The 12,564-nt window shown below is 46.0% G+C and overlaps 1 long non-coding RNA gene across 3 annotated transcripts in view; it reads left to right on the forward strand.

The window, feature by feature from the left end:
- LOC105004702 overlaps window positions 1–12,564 on the forward strand; it is a 176,706-nt gene that overhangs the window by 127,257 nt on the left and 36,885 nt on the right. Inside the window, exons 2-3 of one of the 3 annotated variants that reach the window (XR_827251.1) lie at window positions 8,759–8,941; window positions 12,240–12,325. This is a non-coding gene — a long non-coding RNA (uncharacterized LOC105004702). Of the gene's footprint in view, window positions 1–8,758; window positions 8,942–9,912; window positions 12,210–12,239; window positions 12,326–12,564 lie in introns of those variants that run through there. The other 2 variants (XR_827250.1, XR_827252.1) reach the window with 2 other exon arrangements.

Genomic DNA, 12,564 nt, shown 5'->3' on the forward strand with positions numbered 1-12,564 from the left:
ACAGAGTCAAAGCTATGGTTTTTCCATGAGTCATGTATGGATGTGAGAGTTGGACTATAAAGAAAGCTGAGTGGTGAAGAATTGATGCTTTTGAACTGTGGTGTTGGAGAAGACTCTTGAGAGTCCCTTGGACAGCAGGGAGATCCAACCAGTCCATCCTATAGGAAATCAGTCCTGAATATTTATTGGAAGGACTGATGTTGAAGCTGAAACTCCAAAATTTTGGCCACCTGATGTGAAGAACTGACTTACTGGAAAAGACTCTGATGCTGGGAAAGACTGAAGATGCGAGGAGAAGGGGATGACAGGATGAAATGGTTGGATGGCATCACCAACTCAATGGACATGGGTTTGGGTAAACTTCGGGAGTTGGTGATGGACAGGGAGGCATGGCATGCTGCAGTCCTTGGGATCGCAAAGAGTCCGACATGACTGAGCAACTGAACTGAACTTGAGAAGGGGCAAGGCAGGGTCATGTTCCTTTCTGTGTAAAAAGCCCTGCTTGCTATTAAGGAACTGGTAAAGATGAAAGAGAATTCTTCTCCTCAGGTTGCTTTCAAAATAGCAGAAGTGAACAGATGCACAGTCAGTGAGCAGGGAGGCACCAGTTAATAAGGAGAAGCAAGTGCTGCAAGAAATGATGCTGAAGGCAAGGGAAACACGTCAGAGGGAGAAATCACTTCTGCCTCCCATGGGTGGGTGAGGGTCAGGTGCTGATTTATCTTGAGAGTGGACTTTAATTTATGTATCTAAGGGAGATGATGATTTTTTATAAGCAGAGATATTAATTCTGGATGCAAGTATCATCAGTAAGCATCACCGTACACAGTGATGATAAAACTTGGAGTGTGTGCAGGACTCAACCAGCAGGTCGGTGTGGATGGAACACAAGCCCTGGTGACTCAGAGTGTCCCCTCCAGACCTGCTCCATCCCTGTTAGCAGGGAGGTCCCTAGAAATGCAGGCTGTTGGGTCCCACTCCAAATGGATTGCAGTCTGCACAGGTGATTCATGTGCAGAAGGAATAAAGGCAAGTCACACAGAAAGGTAGCTTCTGATCAGATCCATAGAAGCTGCAGGATGTATTGATTAGATGAGGCCGTGGCATACGACCCAGCAATCCACTGCTGGGCATACACACTGAGGAAACCAGAATTGAAAGAGATACGTGTACCGCCATGTTCATTGCAGCTGATGCTGCTAAGTCACTTCAGTCGTGTCCGACTCTGCAACCCCATAGACGGCAGCCCACCAGGCTCCCCTGTCCCTGGGATTCTCCAGGTAAGAACAGTGGAGTGGGTTGCCATTTCCTTATCCAATGGGTGAAAGTGAAAAGTGAAAGTGAAGTTGCTCAGTGTCCAATTCCTAGGGACCCTATGGACTGCAACCTACCAGGCTCTTCCATCCATGGGATTTTCCAGGCAAGAGTACTGGAGTGGGTTGCCATTGCCTTCTCCAGTTCATTGCAGCACTTTTTACAATAGCTAGGACATGGAAACAACCTAGATGTCTATCGGCAGACGAATGGATAAAAAAGTAGTGGTACATGTACACAATGGAATATTACTCAGCTATTAAAAAGAACACATTTGAATCAGTTCTAATGAGGTGGATGAAACTGGAGCCCATTATACAGAGTGGATTAATTTAGAAAGAAAAACACCAATATAGTATATTAATGAATATATATGGAATTTAGAAAGATGGTAATGATGACCCTATATGTGAGACAGCAAAAGAGACACAGATATAAAGAACAGACTTTTGGACTCTGTGGGAGAAGGTGAGGGTGGGATGTTTTGAGAGAACAGCATTGAAACATGTATATTACCATATGTGAAATAGATCACCAGTCCAAGTTTGATGCATGAAACAGGGCACTCAAAGCCGGTGCACTGGGAATACCCAGAGGGATGGGATGGGGAGGGAGGTGGGAGGGGGTTTCGGGATGGGGGACACATGTACACCCATGGCTGGTTCATGTCAATGTATGGCAAAAACCACCACAATATTGTAAAATAAGTAGCCTCCAATTAAAATGAATAAATTGATTTAAAAAAAAAAGATGAGGTCTTGGAGCAAGACAGGGTGTCCATGTCTGCTCTGCCTTCAGCTCCATCACTTTCCAGCTGTGGGACCTCTGGAAAAGTTACTTCAACTATATCTAAGTTACCTGTGGCCTCATAAGATTTTTTTTTAATGTACTTTATTTATTTAGATCCGTTTCCAGTTCACAGCCAAACCCAGGGGAAAGGACAGAGAGTTCCCATTCACCCGGTACCCCCACACACCTTCAGCATCCTCCGTTACTGACATCCCCAACCCGAGTGGGGCTGTGTTGTAGCTGATGAACCTACATTGACTCATCATCACCCAAAGTCCATAGTTTGCAGTAGGGTTCACCCTTTGTCATCCAGTCTAATGCGTTTAGATAAATGTGTAATTATAGGTATCCGTCACTATGGTATCACCTTCCCAACCTGAAAAATCACCTAAAAACGTGCTGTGCCTTTCCATCTCTTCTCCTGAATCCCTGGCAACTGCTGATCTTTTACTGTCCCGAGAATTTGCCTTTTTACAGAAAGTATTATAGTTGGAATCATACAATATATACCCATGTCAGATTGGCTTCTTTCACTTAGTAATATGCATTTTTTTAAAGCTTCTTTGCATGGCTTGATAGCTCATTTCTTTTTAATGCTGAATAATATGTTTTTAAATTGTGATTCTGGAGAAGACTCTTGAGAGTCCCTTGGACAGCAAAGAGATCAAACCAGTGACTCCTAAAGGAAGTGAACCATGAATATTCACTGGAAGGACTGATGCTGAGGCTGAAGCTCCAAACTTTGGCCACCTGATGTGAAGAGCTGCCTCATTGGAAAACACCCTGATGCTGGGAAAGATTGAAGGCAAAAGGAGAAGGGGGCAGCAGAGAATGAGATGGTTGGATAGTGTCACTGACTCAATGGACGTGAATCTGAGCAAACTCCAGGAGATAGTGAAGTGCAGAGGAGCCTGGCGTGCTGCAGTCCATGGGGCCACAAAGAGTCGGACACGACTGAGCGACTGAACAACAACAGCAGCAATATTCCATTGTCTAGATGTATCACAGGCTATTTATCCATTCACACCCTGGAGGGTATCTTGGTTACTTCTAGGTTTGGTAATTGTCAATAAAACTGCTCCAAATATCCAGGTGCAAGTCTTTCCTTAATATGTTTTTTTTAGTTTTAATATTTTTTCTTGAAGTATAGTTGATTTACAATGCCATATTAATTTCTGCTATACAGCAAAGTGATCCAGTTATACATATTCTTTAAAAAAAATACTCATTTCCAAATACTCAGTATGGTTTATCATAGAACATTGAGTAGAGTCCTCTATGCTATAAAGTAGGACCTTGTTTATCCACTCTGTATATAAAAGTTTATATATGCTAACTCCAACCTTCTACTCCATCACTCCTCCAAACCCCTCCCCCTTGGCAACTGCCAGTCTATTTTCCATCCTTAATTCTGTTTCTGTTTCATAGATAGGTTCATTTGTGTTGTATTTTAGGTTCCACATATAAGTGTTATCCTATAATATTGGTCTTTCTCTTTCTGACTTAACTTCGCTTAGTGTGATAATCCCTAGGTCTGTCCATGTTGCCCCAAATGGCATCATTTTGTTCTTATTATGGCTCAGTAATATTCCACTGAATGTGTGTAACACATCTTCTTTATCCATTCATCAAAACTAGTGGTATTCTGGACTCAGGCAGATCAAAGATAATTATATGGAATTAAATGAACGGCTGAATGTGGTCATAATCTTGTGACTTGTCTCGCATATTCCTGGCTTCTTTATTTATTTGTTTTTCACTGTACTGGGTCTTTGTTGCTGCCTCTGGACTTTCTCTAGTCGCAGGGTGTGGGGCTACTCTCTAGTCGCAGTGCACAGGCGTTTCAGTGCAGTTTGGTCTCTTGTTGCAGAGCCCGGCTCAGGGCACATGGGCTTCAGCAGTTGCAGCACACTGGCTCAGTAGTTTGGTGCATGGGCTTACTTGCTCTGCAACATGTGAAATCTTCCTGGACCAGGGATCGAACTCTTGTCTCCTGCATTGGCAGGCCATTTGTTAACCACTTTACCACCAGAGAAATCCATTGCTGGCTTCTGATCTTTGTTTTTAAAATATAGAAAAGCCCTCTTCCTCACACTACTCATGATTTACAACAATTTGGTAATTTACACCTGTGGGTAAAATTAAAATATTTTTCTTTTTTTTCTGTCTGGTTCCTCCAGAAATTGGAGACCCTTGTTCTAAACAACCTTATCAGGTGAATGGGAAAGGCTATCGCTTGGCATGTGCAGGAATCTATTAATAGATATTTTGTTGTTATTGTTCAGTCACTAAGTCATGTCCAACTCTTTGAGACCCCATGGACTGCAGCATGCCAGGCTCCTCTGTGCTTCACTATCTCCTGGAGTTTGCTCATATTCATGTCCACTGAGTCGTGATGCTGTCTATCCCCTCATCCTCTGCCACCCCCTTCTCTTTTTCCCTTCAGTCTTTCCCAGCACCAAGGTCTTTTCCAGTGAGTCAGCTCTTTATATCAGGTGGCCAAAGGATTGGAGCTTCAGCATCAGTCTTTTCAATGAATGTTCAGGGTTGATTTCCTTTAGGATTGATTGGTTTGATCTCCATGGGACTCTCAAGCATCTTTTGCAGCACCACAATTTGAAAGCATCAATTCTTCAGCGCTCAATCTTCTTTATCGTCTCTCACATCCATACATGACTACTGGAATAACTATAGTTTGACTATATGGACTTTTGTCAGCAAAGTGATGTCTCTGCTTTTTAGTAAGCTGTCTAGATTTGTCACAGCTTTCCTTACCAGGAGCAAGCATCTTTGATTTTCATTTCTAAACTCACCATCCACAGTGAGTTTAGAAGCCAAGAAAATAAAGTCTGTCACTGCTTCCACTTTTTCCCTTTCTCTTTGCCATGAAGTGATGGGACTGGATGCCATGAATCTTTGTTTTTTGAATGTTGAGTTTCAAGCCAGCTTTTTCACTCTTCCCTTTCACTTTCATCAGGTGGCTCTTTAGTTCCTCTTCACTTTCTGCCATAAGGGTGGTGTCATCTGCATATCTGAGGTTGTTGATACTTCTCCCAGCAATCATGATTCCAGCTTGTGATTCATACAGCCCGGCATTTTACATGATGTACTCTGCATAGAAGTTAAATAAGCAGGGTGACAATATAGAGCCTTGGTGTACTCCTTTCCTTATTTTGAACCAGTCTATTGTTTCATGTCCAGTTCTAATTGTTGCTTCTTGACCCTCATACAGATTTCTCAGGAGGCAGGTAAGGTGGTCTGGCATTCCCATCTCTTCTAAGAATTTTCCACAGTTTATTTTGATCTACACAGTCAAAGGCTTTAGAGTATTCAATGAAGCAGAAGTGGATGTTTTTCTGGAATGAAATTGTCTAGATTTTTGGGGGGACCTGAAAAAGAGATAAATGTACCCAATCTGTAGATATCCCAGGCAGAATCTGAAGGCAAGGCAAGCCATTGGCATGGCTTTACTGGCCTTGAGAGGCCTTTAAAAAGTCCAATCTGAGATTCTTAGTAAAAGGTTTCAGTGTAGTCAGTTTGGTTGGGCATTAGTCCGATGTGGCCACTTTGCCTGGTAAATCAATAAAAGCTACTGTTTTCTGCTTTACCCGAAACTCTGTCTCTGTATTCACATTCAGCACTGGTGAAGAGAGGATGAGTTTTGGCATCAACACCCTAGTCCTCTGCCTATTTCTCTGATAGACTCCTGCTCGTGGTCTGTATCAGATTAAGTCTCTGCAAATGCGATGTCTCTGCAAAACACTTTGGACCCCGCCTACTTTCCTCTGTGCATCTCTTGAACCCAACCAGATTTCTGTCCTAACCAGACTGTGACTTTGTAGACAATAGTGTCTCACACTGTAATATGTGAAGAAATCCCTGGGGAGACTGGTAAAAAAAAAAATGCAGATTCTGTAGGTTTGCAATGGGGTGAAAGTCTGCATTTCTGATAAGCACTCAGGTCTTCATCACATTTTAAGAGCAAGGATCCAGCACTGATTCTCAGACTCCAGCACCAATAAGGAGCATGTGGAAAGCTTGTTCAACCATAGCTTCCCAATCCAACACCCCCACATGCTGAAATTCTGCAAGTCACAAGGTGGCGCCTGAGTGTCTTCATTTCCACCAAGCTCCCAAGGTGTTGCTGCTGCTGCTGGCCCACAGACCTGACCTTGAGTTAACATGAGTTCCAGGTCTTGATTAATGCAACTTTGAAACCCTTAACTGGCAGAGAAAAGGGGTGTTTGATAAGCATGTGAGAAATTAGCTGGATGGGAATCAGTACCAGCATGCATCAGCCATGTAATTAGAGCTTTCAGAGCAGATAGATGAGTCAGTGGGTGCGTACATACACATGTGACAGTCTGCAGCTTAGAACTGAGGTACAGAGGGCCATAGTCAGCCTCTTCTTTCCTCCCTGCCTTCACACCAGGCTCAGCCCACAATGGGCCAGTACCCAGTGCTTGCAGGTACTTGGTTCAGGGAGCTGTCATGGTCTGGTTAGCAGCCCTTGGCCCCAGCTTTCATGGGCTCAGTGGCCACACCCTGGGCTCTATACCAGCAGGAACCACCCCCAGAGATCCTTGTGCTTATGAGCAGGTTGTGGAGGGGTGAAAAGAGGCCATGAGGAGATATAGCACTCCCCCTTTGTCCATAACTACTCAAAACCTGCCCACAGTGTCTCTGCTCTGAGCTTCCTTATTTCTAAGAACTGACGACCGGAAGAGACAGCACTTTTTTCTGTTAGATGTCATCATGCCTGGATGAGCTGCACCATCTCATGGCTGTGAGCAGAGCTGGTCTGTGTGTGCTAGAAACATAGAAGTGCCCTGGGTCCTGGATAAGTCACAGAGCTGTTATTAACCAGCTGTGTGACCATCCTGACTCTATGTTTCTTATGACTCATCCATTCAAAAATGTTTATTGGGGGACTTCCGTGGTGGCCCAGTGGTTAAGACTCCACCCTCCCCAAGCAGGGGGCACAGGTTCCATGCCTGGTAAGGGAACTAAGATCTCACATGCTGCACACCATGGCCAAAACAATGTTTACTGAGCACCTGCTGTGTGAGGCTACAGCAGTGAACAAAACAGGGAACATTCCTCAGGAAGCTGTCATTACATTGAGAGAAACTGGACAATAACTACATATTAAATATATGTAACCCAGAAAGTATTAAGTAAATCTGGGAAGGGGGTCATTGACTTCTAAGGTGGGAGAAGAGGAGATTCAATTTTAATAAGATGGTTAGAGAACGCCTCCTCAGAAAGCATTGCACGCGTGTAGAAATGAAGGAGGTGAGGGAGCAGGCTTCCTGGGCATGTGGGGGAGGGGCATCTTGGCAGAGGAAACAGCACGTGCAAAGGCCCTGAGGTGGAAAGGCACCTGGCATGTTCAGGGGCACCCTGGGAGGCAGTTTGGCTGGAACGGAGTGAGCAAAGGAGAAACTAATAGATGAAGTCAGAGAGGGGAGGAGGGAGGTGGTGAACCACCTTGCAGGCCAATGTCAGGACTTGGAGGAGGTGTGCCTGACCTGAAGTAACCCTTGAGGAGTCCCTCCAGCTGCTGTATTGGAAAGAGACTGCGGTCTTAGTTCATTTGGATCAAAGTGGGGCCAGTGGATGAAGTAAGAGGGTATTAGAGTCTTTATACATTTGAAGATGGAGTCAACAAATTCTGCAAAAAGATCACAGGTCAGGTTCAAAAGAGTAGACTCAAGTGTTACTCCAAGGTTTTGGTAGCTTCCATCAGAAGAATGGAGCTGCCATTTACCTCTAGATGTTCATGACAGTGACAAAATTTGGGGAAAAGATCAGGAATTTGATTTGAAATGCTTTTGAGAGACCCAAGTGAAAGCACTGAGCAGAGTGTTGGGTATGAGCCTAGATTTGAGGGGTGGGGTGGGCTGGATATGTACATTAGGGCGTCCTCAGTGTCAACGTGATGTTTGGACCCATGAGAGAATGGTGCCACCGAAGGTGTGACTGTAGATCGGAAAGAGGGGAGGATTCAAGGACCATGCCTGGGGCATGCCAAGGTTAGGAAGTTGGAATATTGAGCAGAAAGCAGTGGGTGTGGAGAAGGGGCTGCCTGCTACCTGTGAATCATGGAAAAACCAGGGAAAAACTGTGTCCTGCATCCACAGAGGAAGAGTATCAAGAAAAGGGATCAATTATGGTGTAAAATGTGCTGAGCAATCAGGTCCAACAAGGCTTGAGAACTGACCATTGCATTTAGCCACCTGGAGGTCACTGGTGAACCTCCCAAAATCATTGGTGGTTAGGGGGAGAGCAGGGTCCAGAAACTTTGGGTGGACTGGAGCTGGATACAAATAAACACAACGCTGTTGAGTATTGTAAAAAGCTGTGCAGAAGTGAAGCAGTAATCATATGAGACTTCACTGGTGGTCCAGTGGCTGAGACTCTTTGCTCCCAAGGCAGGGGGCCCAGGTTCAATCCCTGGTCAGCGAACTAGATCCCACATGCTGCAACGTACAAACCTCACAGTGAAGATCCCATGTGCCACACCTGTGATTCAGCACAGTGGAATAAATAAACAATTTTTTTTTTTAAAAAGAAATGACTCAGTAGTTAAAGACAAAAGTGGAATCAAAGGAGACTGTGCTTGCTTACTTCTTTGCTTGCTTATATGTTTCAGATTAAGTGAGAGCATGAGTGTATACTGATGAGAATAACCCAACAAAGCAGGAAAACTGGTGATATAGGAGAAGATGACTAGAATGATGTCCTCGTGCTGATGAGAGAGGATGTGATCCCAGGCAGCGTGGACGAGATGGACTTGGAGCATGGAGAATCCATCCACATGGCAGGAGGGAAGCAGGTAGAAGGGCCAAGGAAGGGTGGATGGGAAGGAGGGAGGTGGGATGTGTAAACAGTCTCTTCTAAGCCTTCTGTCTTCTCACTGACGTGGGGAACAAGGTCATCAGCTAAGACTGAGGATGATGGAGGTGGTGCTGCAGGTTCAGGGAAAAGGCAGAAAGTGTGACATAATGTCTCAGAGGGGGAAAGCTATTGATGGGCATGAGGGACCCTTTGCATGTGGCCATCAGTAATTTAGGGGGGTCCCAGTCATTTCCATTGTATGGTTTCCTCCAGCCACGTTCAACTTCACAGTGCCAGTGGGGATTCGGATCTGATCAGGACTGGGTTTGTGCCAGGTGGACACAACCAGATCAGAAAAGAGTGAAGGCGTTGAGGATGTGTGTACGGGAGGGACTGTGACGATGGCCCCTGGACTCTAAGGTGATGGAAGTAAGGGCACGAGGAGGCTGAGGGTCAGGAGAAACTGACACGTCAGTGGTTACACTGGGGTCAAAGCACCACTGGAGCTGAGATGCTCGAGGCGGTGAGGAGTAAAGGTGGGCGGGGCTCGAGGGGCTGGGATGTCGGGACCCGAGAAGCCCTGGAGCTGAGATGCTCGAGGAGTGAGAAGTCAAGGTGGGTGGGGCGCGAGGGGCTAGGGTGTCGGGACCGAGAACCCCTGGAGCTGAGATGCTCGAGGAGTGAGGAGTAATGGTGGATGGGGCACGAGGGGCTGGGGTGTCGGGACCCGAGACAGAAAGGACACAGATGTGGATGATGGTAAAATCCTGGGATTAGGGAGGATCAATGGAGTGAGTGGCTAAGGATGGGGCAAGACACGCCCATCAGAGGACAGGAATTCCAGGAACCCCAGGTGAGGCAACTAGAGGAAGCCTGTGCTTTTGCTAGAAGATAAATATGGCTTCAGAGCCCTTCCATCTCAGTACACACTGGCCTTTACAATGTGGCTTTATTTCTTCCCTTGAAAAGGCAGATTCTATTTCCTGACTGCGTTGTCTGTGGCTTGGCTCTGTGACTTGCTGTGAGTGATTGACTGCAGCATAGGTGATCCTCTGTGGCCTCAGAGACTTTTCCTAGAGATGCGTTATAGGTTCTTCTCATGCCTGAGACCATCCGTCATGCATAAAGCCAGCCTGACCAACTGGAAGACGAGAGCCACGTGGAAAACTGAGGCACTCCAGTCAGCAAGCAGCACCCACCATCAGACGTAGGATTGAGGCTATGTGGGAACATCCGCCTAGCTCACAGAATCATAGAACAATCTCCTTGTGATTTTAAGCCCCAAAGTTTTGAGATTGTTTATTAGGCTGCAAAGACAGAGAGGTATATAGATAGTGAAATGAACAATTGTATAAGAGAACTTTATAGAGTGGTACCAAACAAGAGCTACCAGCCAAGGTTTTTAGAAAATTAAAGTTTCTTTTTATTTATGTATTCATTGGCTATGCTGGTCTTCATTGCTGATTGGTCTTTCTCTAGCTGTGGTGAGCAGGGGCTACTCTCTCGTTGCAGTGTGCAGGTTTCTCCTTTGAGAGCTTTGCTTGTCACAGAGCACCGGCTCTAGCACATGGGCTTCGGCAGCTGGGGCAGGGCCAAGAGTTGTGGTGCAGGGGCTAAGTTGCTCTGTAGCATGTGGGATCCTCCTGGACCAGGAATCAAACCCTCTTCCCTGCTGAACAACCAGAAAAGCCCAGAAAATTATAGGTTGTAGTCCTTCTAATTTTTGAGTTATTTTGATGCCTTGCTGTTTATTGTCCAAATGTCCAACCTATACAACTAGGTGTGAATAAGAGAAAATCTACCACCACCCCCAAAAAAACTTAAAACTCTCCGAGCTCCAGCATCTACTTGTCATTAATGACTTCCTGCTGTAGAGGGTCAGAAGGCTTCATGGAGGAGGTGTCCTCTTGGGTAATCCAGGCAAGATGAGAGGCATCACCCGGGACATGTCCAACACCCTCTTTTGCTTTGGGAGCAGACCCAGCACAAGGGGGCAGCTGAGCAGAGCAGAGGGACTATTAGACCTTTCCCTGTGGTTTGTCAGGTTGGGGGTTGTACAATTCTGGGGGCGTGCAAGAAGCCTGGGAGAGGCCAAGTCGGTAGGGAGAGGCAGAGATTAAGGAGAGAGGAGAAATATGGAGTGAGGAAGGGTGGTGAAAAAGGAGACTAGGGAAGGAAATTAGACAAAGAAAAACAGGGTAGGAGGGCCTGGGATGAAATGAGGTGATGTGGAGGGGACAGGGGTGGGTTACGTCCGAAGATCCACTCTTGTGCCTCAAAGGCCCTCCTCTTCATCTGTGGGACACTCACCGGCCTTTGGAGTCTGAATGTGACCTGGGAGCAGAAGCCACCTCCTTTCCCCACATAGAGAGTACATCCCAGGATTAGACAACAGAGAGTTCTCCAAGGTCATGACACTGTATCCCCTCTCTTGGAAATTAATCTGCTGGTGCAGCATTTGAATCTGAAAAGTGTGCCTCATTGACAAGTGGGCTCCCTGGAGCCAAGGAGCCTGGCCTCACCCTGTGTTGGTTACACAAAGCATAAGCTTTCTGGGATGTTGTTGTTGTGACAGGAAAGGAGAAGCAGAAACAGGACTGTGTTAGGACTAGATGTCATGGTGAGACGTAAAAAGGAAGTCTGTGAGATCAAACTGGAGGGACCAGTGGGCCAGGATGGGGCTGACACTGGACGGGGTGCTGAAGCATGGAATCAGAGTCCTAGACAAAGTCAGGGTCAGAATCATGTGGTGTGTGCCTCACTGCTACTCTCTCTGTTTCCACTACAACAGGACCTTTGCCTAAGTGCAGGGTCCTGTGTGCTGGTTGGGAAGAATCTCTTGGGTATGATGTTCAGTGACAAAAGGAAGATGGGGGAAAATGTGTATCATATGCTCACCTGTGTTTTAAAAACAAAAAGACCAAGTGTGTGTGTGTGCAGGTACGTATGTGTGTTTGCACTAACAAGTTTGCCTTTCAGCTTTGAAAGGTCATGGGGCCCTGGGTGTAGGTGACAGGAAGAGGGAACAGAATGGGCCACTGAGCAGCTTCCTCTTTCAGCCTCAAGTTGAAAGCAAAAGAATTCTTCTCAACTCACATCAGGGCCAGCCCAGGTCTCCTAGAGAGAGATCATGTAAAACATTGGGCCAAATGCCTGGTGGAAAACCAGATCCGTGGTTCTCAAACATTCAGTCAAGGGCATACTAAAACACAGAATTTCTGATTCAGTAAGTCTGGGGAGGAGCCCAAATCTCACACCACTAACAAGTTCCCAAGGTGCTGATGCTTTTGGTCTAGGGCCCTCACCTTAAGAACCTCTGGTCTGGAAGAAAGCAGACTGGTCGAGGAGGAGCTAAGATGGCGGAGGAGTAGGACGGAGAGAACACTTTCTCCCCCGCAAATTCATCAAAAGAACAATTAAACGCCGAGTAAATTCCACAAAACAACTTCTGAATGCCGGCAGAGGACATCAGGCACCCAGAAAAGCAACCCAAGTCTTCGAAAGGAGGTAGGAAAAAATATAAAAGACAAAAAAAGGGACAAAAGAGGGAGGGACGGAGTTCCGACCCGGGAAGGGAGTCTTAAAAAGAGAGAAGTTTCCAAACACCAGGAAACCTTCTCA

Source organism: Bison bison, unplaced genomic scaffold (genome assembly GCF_000754665.1).
Source record: "Bison bison bison isolate TAMUID 2011002044 unplaced genomic scaffold, Bison_UMD1.0 scf7180017864482, whole genome shotgun sequence".
Classification (NCBI taxonomy): Eukaryota; Metazoa; Chordata; class Mammalia; order Artiodactyla; family Bovidae; genus Bison; species Bison bison.